Genomic DNA, 17,725 nt, shown 5'->3' on the forward strand with positions numbered 1-17,725 from the left:
CCTCTTAGTGATCAAGTTCTCTAGCCTGACCTACTGTTTTCCCTCTTCTGCTTACAACCATGATGTCACCCAAATGTAAGGATGCTAATGTCACATCCTTACTATGCCCAGAATGTCTTTTTGGAAAAGAAAGCAAAACCATTTTTGTGACCGGCTGGAGGCATTTAAAAAAATGTTTAATAACGTGAGTGAGCTGTTACTGTTTGAGCCGACTAAGCATGAAAAGAGAGTCCTCAGAAGATTCTCATACAATAAGAAACAGTGCTGACAGTGATGGACATTAGTAACTTGGAGTTGGATGATCAGGATGCTTAGACAGCACCTCCCATCAAACTTCTCAGTTACTGGTAAAGAGCAACCTCTTAGTTAGAAGTCATGAAGATATACTGGAGCCAAGTTGATGTCCATGGTCCATGCTGTGACTGGAGGCCATGCTGAGGTCTGTAGTCCATTCTGCTACTGGAGGCTGGGTGGATGGCTGGTCCCTGCTGAGGCTAGCGGTTACAGACAAGGAAGCTTCCTCTGCAGTGGCATTGAAACGGGTTTAGGAATATCCACTCACTGACCACTCAGACACCAGACTGAGCTCAATAGGTGCTATTGAATGCTAAACAGGAACTGACCCACCAGGGCCATAATTTGGACTCAGGAGCCGAAAATGACATTGGTGTGTTCTTAAGGCAGATTTTTTGTTTTATATAAAAAACTGTGACGGGGGTAGCAACCAGGTAGCAAAACTGTAACTGGTGTAGGAAATAAACCGCAACAAAGTAACAACCAGGTAACAACAACAAAAACAAAAACAAAACAAACAAACCAAAAAAAAACGCAAGCAGGTATCCAGGTGTAGGAAGCAACATTACATCATTTTGGCCAGCTAGACAAAGCGTTTCTAACTGACCTTTGATTTGATTGGCTCTGCCATTGGGGGACTTCATAGAGTGTCCAAGTAACAAGGTATATAAAGTTTGAGAAATATAACCATAGAGACATACTTGGAGGCAAAATGGCTTCTGCTATGCTAAAGGCTACAGCAGGTGTTAAAAGAGCCACAGTTAATGCTAAGAAATAAAGTTTATCTTAACAGAGGGACTATATACTATCACTCACTGAAGACTCATAGTTGAGAGTAAAAGATATTGAAGGATTCTTTGATTATCTTCCCCAAAAGAAAGAGTCTAGACAGGAAGCCATTGAGGAGAGTCCTTAAAAATAGTGATGGGGCTGGCTGCAGTGACGCACACCTGTAATCCCAGAAGCAGAGGCAGGCAGATCTCTGTGAGCTCAAGGCAGGCACGGTTTACAAAGCAAGTGAGTCCAGGACAGTCAAGGCTACACAGAGAAACCCTGTCTCAAAAAAAAAAAAAAAATTGATTGAGATGCCAAAGCAGCTCTTCACGGCTGATGGCCCCTGGCGGGGCTGCTGAGAGTTCTACCAAGCTCCAATGAGTATATGGGCAACATGAAAAGGAATTGATGTGTATTTTTTTTTTCTTTTCTAGGGAAGCGCACAAGGGTGGGAGGCTGAACATGGGAGTAATGGAAAGCAAGTGTGATCAGGGTGCATTGTGTGAAATTTCCAAACAATTAATGAAAATGTTATTTTGGGGAAAAGTCATGAAGATAGACATAATTTTGATGAAGTAATCAAAGCAGCTGTCATCTATAGCACTCACAGATTAAACTCACCAGCTACCACACAGCAAAGACAGAATACAGCATCAGGTCTTGAGACGCTCCTATCACAAACGCACCACTAGAATCTAGTGGCCGGAGCACCAGACAGACAGAAAGGAAGGGCATCCTAAAGTTCCAAAGAGTCAAGCTCATAAGCGTCAAAGCAGCTTGAGAAGCAGGTGGGCTGTTCCAGAGTTCAGCGTGCTGACGGTGTATGACAACTCAATGCGACATGCCTATTGGAGTTATCCTGCTGGGGTATCCGTATGGAGACACAATCAAGGACCACACAGTCAATGTCATCTTCATTCTTTGATGGGTTTGTTGTAGCTTCCTTCACCTTGAAGTATCCTCCCAAAATGTGTAACCATTGGTAACAATGGCTGATGGCTGTCTAATTTTTTATTTGGAGTATATATTTTTAATGAATATCCTCATTCATTATTTTAGTGATCTTAAATATGTCATTCTCAATATTCTTCAGTATTTTTGTGGTGCTGGAATGGAACCCAGAGCCTGTGCATGCTAGGCAAGTGCCTTTTCATGGCTGCAATCACAACTCAACACTTTTTAACAGTTTATATTTGCTTTTAAATTTTACCTTGTTACTCCTTAGTAATCTTATGTTTTGTTGTTGTTGAGACAGGGTTTCTCTGTGTAGCCTTGGCTATCCTGGACTTGTTTTATAGACCAGACTGACCTCAAACTCAGAGATCCACTTAACTCTGTCTCCCGGAATCCTGGGATTACAGGCATGTGCCACTGGGCCTGACTCTTATGAGATATTAAGTTGCTATGTTTCTATAAGTTAATCAATGACTCCTGTTGAAATTTTATCTTTACATACAGTCAAAGCATTGTTTCAATGTTCGTTTGTGTTATGACAGAACCTCAGCCTTTTAGCAATGTTCTATTATTTCCACTGGAAATTATCTGTACACTTTTTTAATGATTTTTCATGACAATATCCTTTTATTGATGCATATCAATATAATTAACCCTCTTTAATATTTTTTTATTTTTTATCTCTTTTTAAAATTTTTTTATATTAATTACAGTTTATTCATTTTTTATCCCAGCCCTCCCTCATTCCTTCCCAATCCCACCCTCCCTCTCTCATCTCCTCCCAAGCCCCTCTCCAAGTCCACTGATAAGGGAGGTCCTCGTCCCTTCCATCTGACCCTAGCTTATCAGGTCTCATCAGGACTGGCTGTATTGTCCTCCTCTGTGGCCTGGCAAGGTTGCTGCCCCCCTCAGGGAAAGGTGGTCAAAGAGCCAGCCACTGTCAGAGACAGTCCCTCTTTTCTCATACATAAATATGGCAAGTACATCTCATGTAGAATGATGGTGTTTCTGTTTTATTTATTTATTTATTTTTGTAACTTAAGAAGAATTTAATATATAATAAAATAATTATATTTCTTTTTTGTATTCTTTTTTATTTTTATTTTTATTTTTATTAATTACACTTTAATCACTTTGTATCCCCCCATAAGCCCTTTCTTCCTCCCCTCCCAATCCTATCCTCCCACCCCCTTCTTCACGCATGCCCCTCCCCAAGTCCACTGATAGGGGAGGTCCTCCTCTCCTTCCTTCTGATCTTAGTCTATCAAATCTCATCAGGAGTGGCTGCATTGTCATCTTCTGTGGCCTGATAAGGCTGCTCCCCCCTCAGAGGTGATCAAAGAGCAGGTCAATCAGATTATGTCAGAGGCAGTCCTTCTTCCCATTACTTTGTAACCCACTTGGACACTAAACTGCCATGGGCTACATCTGTGCAGGGGTTCTAGGTTATCTCCATGCATGGTACTTGGTTGGAGTATCAGTCTCTGGGAAGACCCCTGTGTTCAAACCATTTCTGTTTTATTTATTTTTAAGAAAAAAAAACATTCCAATTGTGATTTATTTATTTTTTTAAATACCGTTAGTTTAATTTAGAGTCAAGTTTAGGGCAAGCATTTGTAGTTGAAGATCATATAAATATTCATCATTAAAAAGTACTTCACAATGATGGGTCTCTTTATGTAGCGCAACCTGGCCTTGACTTCCTAATGATTCTCTTGCCTCCCAAGTGCTAGGGGTAAGGCATAAGCAAGTATGTCTTCCTTTATATTTTCTTTGTGGTTTTTATCATATAGAGCCAATTCTAATACATTTGCCTCAGGCTTCTCAAACTTTTCCCCATTGCAACCTCTTTTCACCAGAGAAAATTTTATGAGACCCTAGGTATATGGTTTTGTTAAATAGGTATATAAATAAAGTATATAATGACACAATATTAAGAAAGTTCTTTCTTCAGTATCTTACTATCTGTTAGAGTAGACAGAATTTTCAGGGGAGTGAGATGGGTGTGTTTTGGGTTTCACATCAAGAATTAAATCTTGGCTGAATATTTAGTACTGCAGGATGTAGAATATAAATATTTCTCAGAATAGATCAATATTTTAAAACCCATGTTTTAAAACCCAGTATTCTAATACAATCCAAAGATAATACGAAGTGGATACTTACATGATGAGAAATAAGTAAAAAAACATTAAAAGCTATGAATAAAGAAATTTTGTATGTGTTGTAAAAACACAATAAATTAATAGCATGCAGTAGGCTAATATGAGCCTTAGCAGTTTCAGGTAGCATTTGTTAGTGATATTGATGTGTCCACACAGACAGTGCAAAGCCTGCTTCCTGTATGTCTGAACCCAGGCTGTAAGGAAAGCGCAGCATGGACCAGCACTTCCTGAAACGACTCACATTTATTAGCATTTGGTGTTGAATTGATTTTTGTTTGCTGCATGTTCAAAACCTTTTTACCTATTGCCTGATTTTTCACACCCCCTGCACTCAGGGTGATACTCAGTTTAAGAACTGGACATCGGGCCACATGCGGTTTATATAAAGGTTTTCTATAAATGCTTTAGCTTTGTGGGCTGCGTGGTGCCTGGAGAACTTCTCAGCTGCACTTCCTCCATTACTTACCAACCTCACACATTCTTGAGTTTTACAGGTCCATCATCTCTGCTACACGATGCTAGTGTGTTAGTGACAAGCTGCTGGAGGTGAGATGCTTAGCACCAGCCTTCCCACAGCAATTTTGGGGCCACAGAAGTCCAAGGGAACCTAAAACTAAGCTGGAAATTCTTGTCTGATCAAGGGGACCCACCTTCTAGTTTGCTGACACACACAGGCACTGTGGCAAGGGTCCATCCTGAGGTAGAAAGACCATGATTTGAGAAGCACTGTTCTGTTCTGTGGCCACTGCCTGTTCCACTACAGAGGTTCGGTCACAGTTTGTTTGATAAGGTTAGTTCTCAAAATAAAACCAAATCACAGCAGGAAGGCTTTGTGTGTTTAAATTCAACAGGTCCAGTGTGAGGAGAAATTTGAGAAAAGGAGCCAACTGTTCCTCGTGGAATTTCTAGTGTCATCTCCTTTCATTTGATACAATCACAGATTGATTTTATCATTCAACACTACTCAGGTGCTCAATAAATAAACAAATACAATACACCATGTGAGCTGTCTGTCCTAGCTGGACCATCTTTTAATTTTTAATCAATATCTCCATTACAATTTGATATGAAAATGTAAAATTCTCTGCTGATCTTGAGTGAAGACTGCTGCTAATGCTGGTAGCAGTGAGTGGATAATGGTCTTGGCATGTCCCAGATTGCTCTGCACACATACACACACACACACACACACACACACACACACACACACACACACACATTGTTTGAGTCAATACATACATCTTTACTGAAGACAATGTGGAGCCTTTGGACACATAGAGAGAGCAGGGTTATGATGTGTAAAAACCTGAAACATGTCTTTTTCTCTGCTAAAGAGAAACAGTGGTTTATAGAACCCAGGACAATCTTGGATGAGGCATTCAACATGGTGAAAGGTGAGGTTACACAGAAAGAAGCGTTAAGACATCCATGTTTATGTATCAGAGGCCATCGTATTTGTTCAAGAAAGGTAAGAACAGCAATGCTCATGGGCATGCTGGAGACTCACATACAGCAAGATGGAGAGCTCAGCTCCCGGGTTCCCAGCCCAGAGGTCCAGCCCTTCATCACTTATTACAGGGATTTGGTCTTTAATGAAGTTCTTATACAAAGGCCACATCAGATGGGCCTGATTGGGAACCACTTAGGAACTTAAGGCTTATCAAAGTATTTAAATACCCATGGAATGATTAAAAGAAACGTGTGTGTGCAAATACAAATGAAGAATGATTTGAGGTTGGGCACAGGGCTAGCAGATGGTAACTATTAATTATTAGCTTGTGACCAAAGCTCAGTCCAGTGTGGAAAAACCATTCTGTCTGACTGTGCACCATCTAACCTCTGTGGTGCTTTGATTTATCATGAGGATATTAAAGGAAACATTCCCTCCTGTCAGTGATGTGTTCAAGAGAAAAGTAGTGTGTGGCAATTGTTGGGATGAGAGCATGCAAAATTCTGAGGCATTAATGTCAGGGGCTCACCAAGATACCATCACTAATGAACAGTGTTCATGGAATTATCCTGTATCTCTTGCTCTTAATTAAGACAGCTCTCTACAAGGCTGGTCTGGGATTTGAGACCTCCCTCTCTGCCTCGCCCACATTTAGGTAGCACCTAATAAGCGTGTAGTCAGTTTGTGCCCCAGTCAAACGGTTTTAATAAATCCCTACAAGCATTTTGGGTCTGAAGCCAGCGGGGATGTGCGGAGGCGGGTGGGTAATGCTAGACGTGAGCGGAGCCTGAGTTTATGAATGAAGTGCCTACATGCCATTGATGCTTCTGTGAGTCCCCTAACAGGGGTAATTGGGCCTCCAGGGACCCTTGCCAAGCCTCCCAGTTCAATCTGTCCACTGTGAGGATGCTCAGGCCCTGAAGGTAAACGGAACCGTTCCTGTTGTACCTTGAACCCCAGGGTCAAGCAGGCCTAAGGGAACAAGTTTGGAACTGTCATTTAACATTATCTTCGACATGTTCTGTATTTCCAAGCAGCCTGCACGGGGAACCAGAGGCATGCGTGCATGGCCCGGAGCTGCAGGGTGGTAGCGTGTCACATGTCTGGTAACAGAAGGAATAACCATCCCAGGACAAACTTGACATATATAAATTGATTACATAAGTGGGCAATGGTGGTCCTTTCAAGTGCTCTCCTTTTGTTTGAGCTTTACAGTAAAATTACCAGCAGCAGTTTACAATTAAGAGGAATAATAATAACCGAATATGCTTTCATCTACACACACAATTACAATGCACTGCATGCCTTAATAGGATTGTGAAAAATCTGCGTTTGACCCATACAAAAAAGTAAACACTCTTGCTCTGGATACTTTGTCATTATCACAACAAAGGGAAACTCCTGAAATCTGATGATGTACACATCTGGAGAACGTTAATCACTTCAAAATGACGGATGTTTTTTATTTCAGCTTTTGACAGACGCACTCCTTCCATAGATAGATGATTATTTACATAAATTACATCACCAACATGAAAAAAATCAGAGTAACTTCAAAGGGAGAGATGCTTAATTAAAAAGAGACGTGCGAGTCTATTTTTCTCTCTTCTCTGAGATTTTTCCTTTAAGGGAGAAAAGTGACGGCAGGTCTTCCTCTTCCTTGGAATGTGACTGTGTCATGAACAAATTTTAAAAACTTTTTTTCTTGTAGAAAACGTCGACCTTTAAGAATACAGCTGATTCTAGTGCCCTGAAAACGATCAATGGCTTCAAATCTACTTCTAATTTCTCAAGTTCTTTCCTGTGTCAAAATGGCAATTCAGTGTTCACTCTGTCACTCCAAACACCAAAGCAGATAGCTTCAAGCCCACACTGAGTCTCACCTCAGGCTCCAACACCTCATACTCCTAAAGTCAGTCTGTGGGTGGAAGGAGAAAGACCTTCAAAGCAACTCAGCAAAACACTGCACACACCTAGACCACAAGTAAGAGCTTTGGGGGCTGTGTGAAAACCAAAATAGCAGGGCAGCCTGAAGAGAAAGGCTAGAAGACTGCTCTTGCAGAGGGAGCCCCAGGCTACCCGGCTGGTCCCTCAGGGCGGCCCCTGACTGGCGGCGTGCTGCCGGATGCTGGTTGGAGAGGCTGGTGCAATTTGGCTGATCCACTACAATTTCCTCTTACACTCGGAGCTGATCTGCAGGCTGACCTTGGACAATTTGTCTTCTTTCAGGGACAAATGTCACCCAAAAGGAAGCTATTAAGTCAAGAAGGTAATTCTCTCAGTACCCTCCACTGTATAAACAGAACTTGACCTCAGGTAATTTATTGCTGGTCCCTAACAAAGAGACTTAAGATATAGGCCTGATGGAGTTGAGATCCAAATCTGACAGGGAAAAGGGCAGGGAAACAAAACCTCATAAAGTTTCTCTGGAATGTTCCTATTTAAAGTCTAAGTTCAATGAATTAAGTGCTGCAAACATGAAAAGTAGTGTCTACCTGCTGGGAAAGAAAAGTTCATTTTATAACAAATGGTAAGGTTATACTTGCACAGTTCAGCCATTACTTGTCTCACTTGTTTCTGATAAAGCTAGATTAATCATGTTAGTCTCACAGGTAACCATGACTGTTTCATCCTCAGCAATGGTCTTGGCTGAGTACTCGAGGCCCAGGTATGTTCAGGGCGCTGAGAGCTGTCAGCCACAGTGAAAAGTAAGAGAGAGCCAGAGCTCTTAACTGACAGGTCTGAATCACACTGTGCAGAGGTTTAGAAACTGAGGAGAAGGTGCCATGATCCGATGGTGTCAACAAGAGTCATGATTTGACATTGTCCCGAGAACTGTTTATGCTGTTGCTGGAAGACTACAGCCTCCACAGTAGCATCCTTAACTGAGAACAAGACTTTCTTGCTTCCTCTCCAAGGCCTAGCTGCCCTAGGCCAGCCTTTCCTAGCCCTACCTAAGCCTCCACAGACCCCTCTCCTCAGGTACCTCCCTCCTTTTTAGCCAGCTTCTATTCTGTTTGGGGCAGCCCACCAGGGTCCAAAGCAGAGACCACCCACGTCCTACAGTAGAAACAGGCTGAAATGAAACAGGCTGAAATTCTGTCAGTTAGCACAGCACAGGGTTCAGGGTTGGACTTTAATGCTGAAATGCTTTTCTGAAACTTTCCTCCCTGTGTCCTACTCAGCACTGTCATGTGAATGGCTCCAAGTGACAAGCTAATCACAAAGTGACACCATAAGCTTCTCCACAGGTATGGCACTGAAGGTGAAAAACAATGCAGGCTCAAAATAAATAAATAGATAGATAGATAGATAGATAGATAGATAGATAGATAGATAGATAGATAGATAGACAGACAGACAGATAGATAGATAAATTCACCATTTGTTCCATCTGCACAGTTTCTGGATGGGGCTAATGCCCCATCCAGAAACTTCTAGACAAACCTCAGTGATTTCTTCAAGTGGGCTAGGGGCCCTGAGACCCCAGTAGGAACCTTGTAACAGAGGAACTGCAGAGTACAATGATGTTTTCTTAAATTGAAAGTGACAAGCAGCCTATAGTGAAGGAATCAGAAGACAACTGAGAGCAGGAAGCCTTACATTCATTACCGCAGATGGTTTAGCTTTGAGTGATGAGGAAGGAGCCGAGCAAGCGGGCAGAGGATGTCCTGAAAAGATTCGGCAGCCATGCAATTAGGCAGGAACTGTCCAGAAGTTAGCAAAGGCTTGCTCTGGTCTCTATTACACAGAAAAAAAGCCCCTCTATTGGGTTTGACTCCAGCTGATTGAAGTCATAAGGCACCATGTTCCCCACTAAATAACTCTGGCACAGGTTAACTTACTACTGGCACAGGTTAAAAACAGGATTCTTCCCAGATCCTCAACACAAAGGTAAGTCACAGTGCAGACCTGTAGCAAATGTTTGTTGAAAAAAAATGATTGGATGATTTTCACTTCAAGAAATTTTTCTTCTAATGCTTGACCTTCCTCTTCTCTGTTGCCCACCACTGATTTTGTTTCCTTTTAAAAATTATAAACCAAGGTGAAAAGGATGCTAAAATACTTAAAAGTTCAATTACAGCCACTAAAGAGCATGTAGCTGTGGCCTTGTCCCATGACCCTCGTCAGCCGGCTTCAACCCTGAGAACTTACATCCCTACACTTGACTTTCCAGCTGCAGTGCACAGTGAGCTTCCTACATGCTGCACACTGCAGCTGCTGAAACTGCGCAGTTCTCTCTCTCCATGGCCTTAAGCTGCCTGTACCCCATCAGCTGTGCCACTTTTTAGTTAACATATTTGCAACATTCATTCACATCCTCTATAGAGGCAGGCCAGTACAGCTCTCCTTTTTCTTTTTATGTAAACAGCACATTTCTTTCCTGAGGCTCACCCTCAGTAACCACTAGATTCACCCCAATTTGCAGAATGGAAATCATATTTGCTTTTTACACATTTCATGCACATGTTTCTCTAAGTCTGGAGTCAAGCTACTATATCAGATGGAACTATAACACTCAACCTTTCTATATGTTGCCAAATTCTTTTCCAAAAGGATTGTGACAACCCATGCTCTCATTAGCAAAGAGTTCCTGTGTTCCTTTATCTCCACTGACCCTTGTCATCATGACGGGATTTAGAACCACCTAGGAGACCCATCCCTAAGCATGTCTAGGTGGGAGTTTCCAGGGAGTTTGAACTAAGAGGTAACCACCCCAAATGTGGCCAGACTGCCTATGCTCTCGGTCCTGGACCAAATAAAGAGCAGGTAGTGGGATGAACACAAGAACAAGCCCCTCTGTGTTTTGTGACTGATTTCAGACACCGTGTGACCAATTGCCTCACCCTTCTGCATTCATTCCTTCTCCAACACAGTGGACCATATCCCTCAAACTATGAGCCAAGACAATCCCTTCTTCTGTAAGGTGCTTGTGTCAGACATTTGATAACAGCAGCAACAGCAGAAAGAAAACCTAATACATTCCCCAACACTTAATATAATCTCACTAATTATTCTGTCTGTAATGGTTATAAATTATACCTCATTGAAGTTTTAATTTGAGATTCCCTGATTATTAATGATACTGAACCTACTTTTCTATTTCTGTAACTATTCAAACTCCTGGAAATTACCTGCTCTTGTCTTTTACTTGCTCTCTTAGTGTATTTGATTTCAGTAGTTAAGGTGTGATCACAAATGCATTTCTGTATGCATTGATTCAATAATGTTGTTTTCCTGAAACTAGTTACATAGAAACATGCAGCAATCTTTTCCCTTTGGCTTTTGCTTTCTAGGTCTTACTGAATACTTCCTTCTTTTCATGATGTGATAAGGATAGTCTGTAGTGTTTTCTTATAAAGTGTTTCATCTGGTTTTATTTTCTCTTAGAGTTGTATTTGTTTGCATCTTTGTATTTTTTTAATTTTGCTCTTTGTTTGGCATCATCAATGCACCCTTCATTTTACTATCCATAAGTACCACCTCCTAAACCCAGCTACCAAATGCACTTGACCTTTTTCTTTCACTTTGTTTTCAGAGCATTGTGCCATTTCTGGTTTTTATGCTATAATTAGAATTTGATGAGTGGTATGGTAGGCAATTTATCTTCCAACCTCTGGTACCTCCCAAATCATCTGTTACCTTTCACAGCAAAAGAGATTTTGCATGTAAGATCTAATCAAGATTATCTGGAATCACCCAGGCTAATCTAGTATGCCTTAACAGGAGAGCCACTGTGGCCAGTCGGAATGTGATGGCATCAGAGAAGAATGGTGAGGAAGGTTGTCCAGCTGGAGACTGGAGAGAAGAGGCACTAGCTGGGAATGAGGTTAAGAACAGAGCTGCTGCAGAAGCTTCCAGAAGGAACAGTACCCTCTGGCTCCCAGAGGCAACTGAGCTGCACTAGGTTCCTAATCCACAGAACCAACAACTCTTAAGGGAATGTTTTTGGGTGGTTTTCAATCTTTAATTTGATGGTAATTTTTTACCACATCCACAGAAAACTAATACAAAAAAATAGTTCTCTTCTATTATGCTTTTAATTATTTCTCGCCCTTCATTCTTTCATTATTTGTAGAACACAATTATCAAATTGTTGAGTACATAATCTTAATTAGAATTGGATTGAATTCTATCCAACTTGGTAAAAAATTTGCCATTTTTGTTAATATTAACAGGCATAAATCTGAATTAATTTCATGTGTCATCTTTGACCAGAACATAAGGCACTTTGTCAAATATTTCCAAGGTGTTTCTATGAGGGCCTTTGTGAATAGGATTAACACATTACAGTTCTGGTTAAAGCAGGGACTCTGTCATGTGAGTGAGTGGGCTTCCTCAACCTCATTCACTAGTTAAGGGCTTGAAGAAAATGGCCATCCTCTTCAGAATAAGTCAGAATCCTTGCCTCATACTGCTATTTTATGGGGACCCTGCCTGTTTCCCTGTCCTCAGACTCAGACAAGAGATGATGAGCTCTTATTGGAACTGAGCCCAGCCAGCCTTGTACAGGAATGCACCATCAGCATTCTTGCTTTTGAGACCTGGCGGGCTGGCACTGGCTGGCAGTGTCACCGGGTCCTCATTTTGCCAGTTCATTCTGCAGCTCTGGAAATTCACATGTCTCTAATCATACGACCCAAATACTCAGACGAACTTTTCATTGGAGAAGGCACTGGAAGATAATTCCAGAACTCTGCACATGCCAAGCGACACTCTGCCCCATGCCACACCCTCCTAGTGTGTGTAAACCCTTTTCAATAGCTTTTCTCTACCTTTCACCATTTTTGTTTAAAGTCTTCTGCATTTTTATTAGATTTGTTCTTGAGCTCCATATAGGGTTTATTGATAATACGAACAGGAATGTCATTTTCATTTTATCACTTTATGCTTGAATGTACATTTACAATATGAATGAAATCTAAATACTGAATTTCTTTTCAGAAACAGCTACACTTTGCTGTTTCTAATACTTTGTTCTCTCGGGCTTAGAATATAGAGTACTTGACCAACCAATAGTCACCATGTCGTTTCTCTTTTCTAACCCTTCTGCTCTCTATTGGCAAACTGCCAAACATGCACACAGTTGTGTGCGTAAGCTACACGATTTATGAGAGTGACTTGGAGTCGTGTCCCCACAGCAAGCTGGAAAGCAACTCCACTTTGTGGTTCAGTTCTGCTCCAAGCACCTTTTATGGAGTCCCAGTGTCTTTCAGGCTGTCTCCTTCCTGGTCTCAGCTACATGGAGAATGAAAAAGGACCCGATGGCTTGCACTGGCTGCTCTCTGGCTCAGACCTGGTAGCACACACTCCTTTCCCATGTCAAGAACTACAACTCAGCTGACTCTGCAAAAGGGACTGAGAGAAAGCAACCACCCAACCACCCTGTGTCCAGGAGAACTGAAGAAGAAGAGGAGGAGGAGAAGGAAGAAGAAGATACTTATAAGCACATAGAAATCACTCACAATATCCCTGGGGTTTTGTTGTTGATGTTTGTTTTGTTTAGTTTGGTTTGGTTTGGTTGCTTTTTGTTTCTTTAGAAAACTACTTGAAATTCAAAGCATTGGGCAAAAGCATATGTTTACATTATTTTGCATGCGATGTAATACAGGAATGTCTATGCAACTTCAAACAGTCCTCAGAGCTTGTAGCAACATAAAACTAAGAACCATTTTTAAAAATTAACCTAGCTTTGCTCTGCATCATCTTCAGAAGCTGTAGCAGTAGCCTAGCATTTCTTTCAGCCAAAACCACTATTTTAACAGTGCATCACTGGGAGCTGGTGGGAGAGCCTGTCTCCAGCGATGCCAGAGGGACAAGGATTACATTAACTCATTCTAAGGCTAATGGCAGCACCTTGGTCTTCACTAACCTAGGTAACAATAGAAAAGGCAGGAAAAGCATTCATAAAGATCAGGATCCTTTAGGACAAGAAGGAGAATGGGGGTGGCGTGTGGGGAATGGAGGCAGTAATGGAACCAAGCAAGACTGGCAAAAAAAAAAAAAAGTGGTGGTTGGTGTGGGTTTGGAAGGAGAAAGACTCCATTCTATTTAAGGGAAAGGCTTCTATTTAAGGGAAAGGCCTCTGAGAGTTTTACCATTGTCAAGTGAGTGTATAGATAACACAAATTGGACTTGTTTTATTTTATTTTTTTTGATTTTTACTCTTGTTGGTGGGAACATTACAAAGGTGGGAGGTGGGCATGGAAAGATAGGAAGTGCAGTAAGGATGTAAAGTATGAGAAAAGAATAAAAGTTTTAATAAAGACCCTCAGAACCCATCAAATGCTAGGTGGCGGCCCTCTCAGATTTGCAGTGCTCAGCTGGCAGAGCCAGGAGCTTCCTGGAGCTGTCTGGCTAAACTGTCTGAGCTGGTGAGCTCTGGTTTTGAGTAAGAGAATGTGCTCAACATATAAGGCAGAGCCATCTCCCCTCCACATGCACGAGCAAATACGATTTTATGCACTGCCACACAAATAGAATTATGCACATATGGTCCTGACGCTCACATACAGGAAGAGGTAGAGGAGAAGAAGAAGAGGAAGAAGAAAAGAAGAAGAGAAGAGAAGAAAGAAAGAAGAGGAAATGTCCTGTGACATTAACAATACTCAGTTAAACACTAAAACGTAATCCTTGGAAGAACAAATCACCCTTCACTCTTACATTTCCAGTGTCCACATGGACTCTGTCCCCTATCTTCTCCCTACAGTGTGCAGCCTTTGCTGTTCTTTAACATGTTTCCCATGATCCTTAGGAAATGCCCTCCTTTTGTCGCCCCCTCCCCAGCTGCACCTGGCTCCTTTCCCTCCTCCCCAGCTCTCAAAGCTACAGCAGTTCTGGGCCTGGATCCTTTCACCAGAGCCTGTGCTGTCACACCCCAGGCCTGTGTTCCAGCCTCCCTATAGGTCTTAGTGGAGGCTTCAGACAAAACACAGACTCAGGTTCTGTTTGAAAGCGCCTGCTGCAGTGGGAGGCCTGAGCATCCTTGAGCAGACAGTGCTGGGTGCTGTCATTCTGGAGGTTCTCGGAGGTGTGTGAGAAGGAGAGGTCTGGGACAAGGCCTGCTTCCATTCCACTAGTGAAGCAACCTTCTCTGCCAAGCCCTGAAGGTCTGGGCCCTCCAGGGGATCTCCCCATCCTTGCTCTGGAAACCATCTGAGTTCACCAGGAGCCTGGGCTCCCCAGGGACATGACTAACCTTCCCAAGACTTGGCCTCATGTGCAGGGGAACTCCAGATTCAAGCTAGCTGAGGCCTGAGCTGTCTTGCCACAGAGAACATCTGTAGACCCAGCACTTTATACAGCTTATTCTTTGTCTAGAAATTAAACCTAGTGTTCTAATTCTGCAAATGAGTATCATGGATTTTCTTTTTAAAAGAAAGCCATGTGCGAATCCTGAAGACAGAACCTAAATTTCAGTTTTAGTCAGAAGTAGCAAACAAAATTCAGTCCCTGAATGGGCCAAACACTGTAAGATGAAAGTGGGAACAACAAAAACACCACCAAAGAAAACACTTATACAAACGATTATTCCTCACACTACTCTCTTTCCTGCTAGAAGAAAAACGTGGAGGGCCTGCTGTCCTTCCGGCATGTTCGGATAACAAGGGACTCTACCCAGTTCTGCATAGATATGGTTTCATCACAAGACTGAAAAGACTCCTCCACAACCAGAGAGGCCTTGCTTTACCTGGAAATCCAGAGCAGGAGAGGGCCTGTAATCCCAGTGCTGGGGAGGCCGAGGCAGGGCCTCTGTTGACCAGCCAGCCTTGTGGGAATTAGTGAACTCTAAGTCTCAGTGAGAGATTCAATCTCAAAACATGGATGGTTCCTGAGGAAACATCCCAGGTTTATGTCTGGCTTCTACTTCCATGTGCAGAGAAACATGCTCGCTCGCTCGCTCTCTCTCTCTCATGCACACATACACATGCTCACCCCCCACACACACACACATACACACATGCATACTATGGTCCCTTGGCCTCATTATCGGACGCTTAACTCTGAAATGTACACAAGTCATGTCTGGATTCTTTAGACTCAGTGTTTTTCCTTCATGATGAACACATGTTGTGGAGAGAGACACTTTGAGGCTAAGTACCTTATTTCTTGTTAAATTATTTTATGATACTTTTAGAGTTCAATCCTGAAAAATGTTGCAACTCATAGAAAATTTGTATAGTTAAAATTTTTAACTTAAATATTTCTTTTTAACTGGCAAAGGAGGACATGAAAATTATAAAAAAAAAAATTTAAAAACTAAAGAAATGGGGAAAATAGACAGATGTGCTACAAAGATTGAAATCTTGACTTATAGGAGTCTTGTAGACAATAGGAATAGACTCCAGAAAACAGGTCTCTGCAAACTAAGCCCAAATTCCTGCAAGATAATTTTTTTTTCTGTCCAGTTAGACAACCACTCAGGAGAACACAGCCAGGCCTGGTGGCTGTGTTAGTCGGTGTTCTATCTCTGTAGACACCATGACATGGTGAGTGTTATAAAGGAAGGCAGTTAGTTACAGTTCCAGAGGCTTAGTCCATTACAGCCAGGGCAGGAAGCAAGGAGCTACAATAGGCCAACACGGTGCTGGAGAAGTTGCTATATCAATAATGTGATATGATGAAGAGAATCTTAAAGGGGGGGAAACACCCTCTGTGCTCTCAGGCCTGTTGAAAACACTTTTCGGCCCCCTTATCCAGACTCTTACACTGGACATAATGTGGAGATTGTGTGAATGTATTGAAACCTCTAGTTGATCTTAGGATAGACTGATAACTGTGAACACTTTAAATCTGGGTCTCGGGGTCAGGGACTGTATGAGAGTTCAACTGGGGAAAAAAGGGACAGAAAGCATAAAAGTAAATATGAAGTGTGGCCTTGAGTTGGATCTTAAAATAGAGAAAAATTTGGCCTATGAGAAGGCTCAGAGAGGCACATGCCACCAAGTCTGACAACTTGAGGTCAATCCCAAGGACCTACACAGTAAGAGGGATTCAATTCCTGGGTGTTGTCCTCTGGCCCATATGTTCATGGCATGCATCATGGGTACACATACACACACACACACACACACACACATATAAAAATAAACAATAATTTTGTAAATAAGCTTTTCTTGAACAAACTTTTACAGGGTTCATAGATTATATAATAGAGTTGTCTGACTGTTTATTTTGCGGCATCATAATTAAACCAGACTACATAAGACAATATCCTTACTTTATGAAATATATAGTGGGGCATTGAGCAGCTAACTGACTCTCACATTCTTCAGGATGGACACATACGTGCATGATATGTGTGATGTTGGAGCTTAGCACTGGAAACTCTGGCCCTGGCCTGAGGACCAAGTCAGAACAAGCACTGAAGCCCACTACACCCAAGACAAAATGTAAACCAAACCTGCCCGTCCACTCTGCTGCCGACTCTGGGAAGAACATTATTTACCAAGCCTCTAGAAAGCAAGGCAGCTTGGTTGACAACCTAACTTCACAAACCTGAGCAGAGCTCCACGCTTCAGCAGTGTCTGGACGCTGTGTGCCTGGAGCACAGAGAGACAGCAGATGTGTGTGGTTTCACTCCACGAATGTGTGCTGGCTGCTCTCCCTGCCGGGGAATACAGAACAGCTAAGACGATAAAACTGGAAATAGAACATGTAATGGACAGATAATTCTAAGCAAACTCTGATGACCAAAGACAACGTACAGAACACAGCAGGCAGGGTTTACAAAAACTACAAGTAAAATGCTAACAAAAGTTACATTCATGCAAAAAGATGCGCTGGCCAAAGAGCTGAATGTCTGTGTGTTGCATGGGGAGTGGCTAGTAACGTCAAGTAAATTGTCGAATCAGCAGTGCGCATAAAGTCCAGGAGCAGCAATTGGAAGTTATAAACAGAGCACTGCAGCTGTATCCTAGGTAATTTTCAGCTCTCTTTTGCACATAACAGATTCTTTAGCCAGTTGAGTTAATCTGCTCTTTATCCTCTTTGTTACAGTATCTTGTTGTTGTTGTTTCTTTTTCTTTTTCTTTTTTTTTTTTTTGCATTTTTTTATTTGTTTAGCTAGTGTATTCACCATGGACGT

The sequence above is a fragment of the Meriones unguiculatus genome, chromosome 10 (assembly GCF_030254825.1).
Source record: "Meriones unguiculatus strain TT.TT164.6M chromosome 10, Bangor_MerUng_6.1, whole genome shotgun sequence".
Lineage (NCBI taxonomy): Eukaryota > Metazoa > Chordata > Mammalia > Rodentia > Muridae > Meriones > Meriones unguiculatus.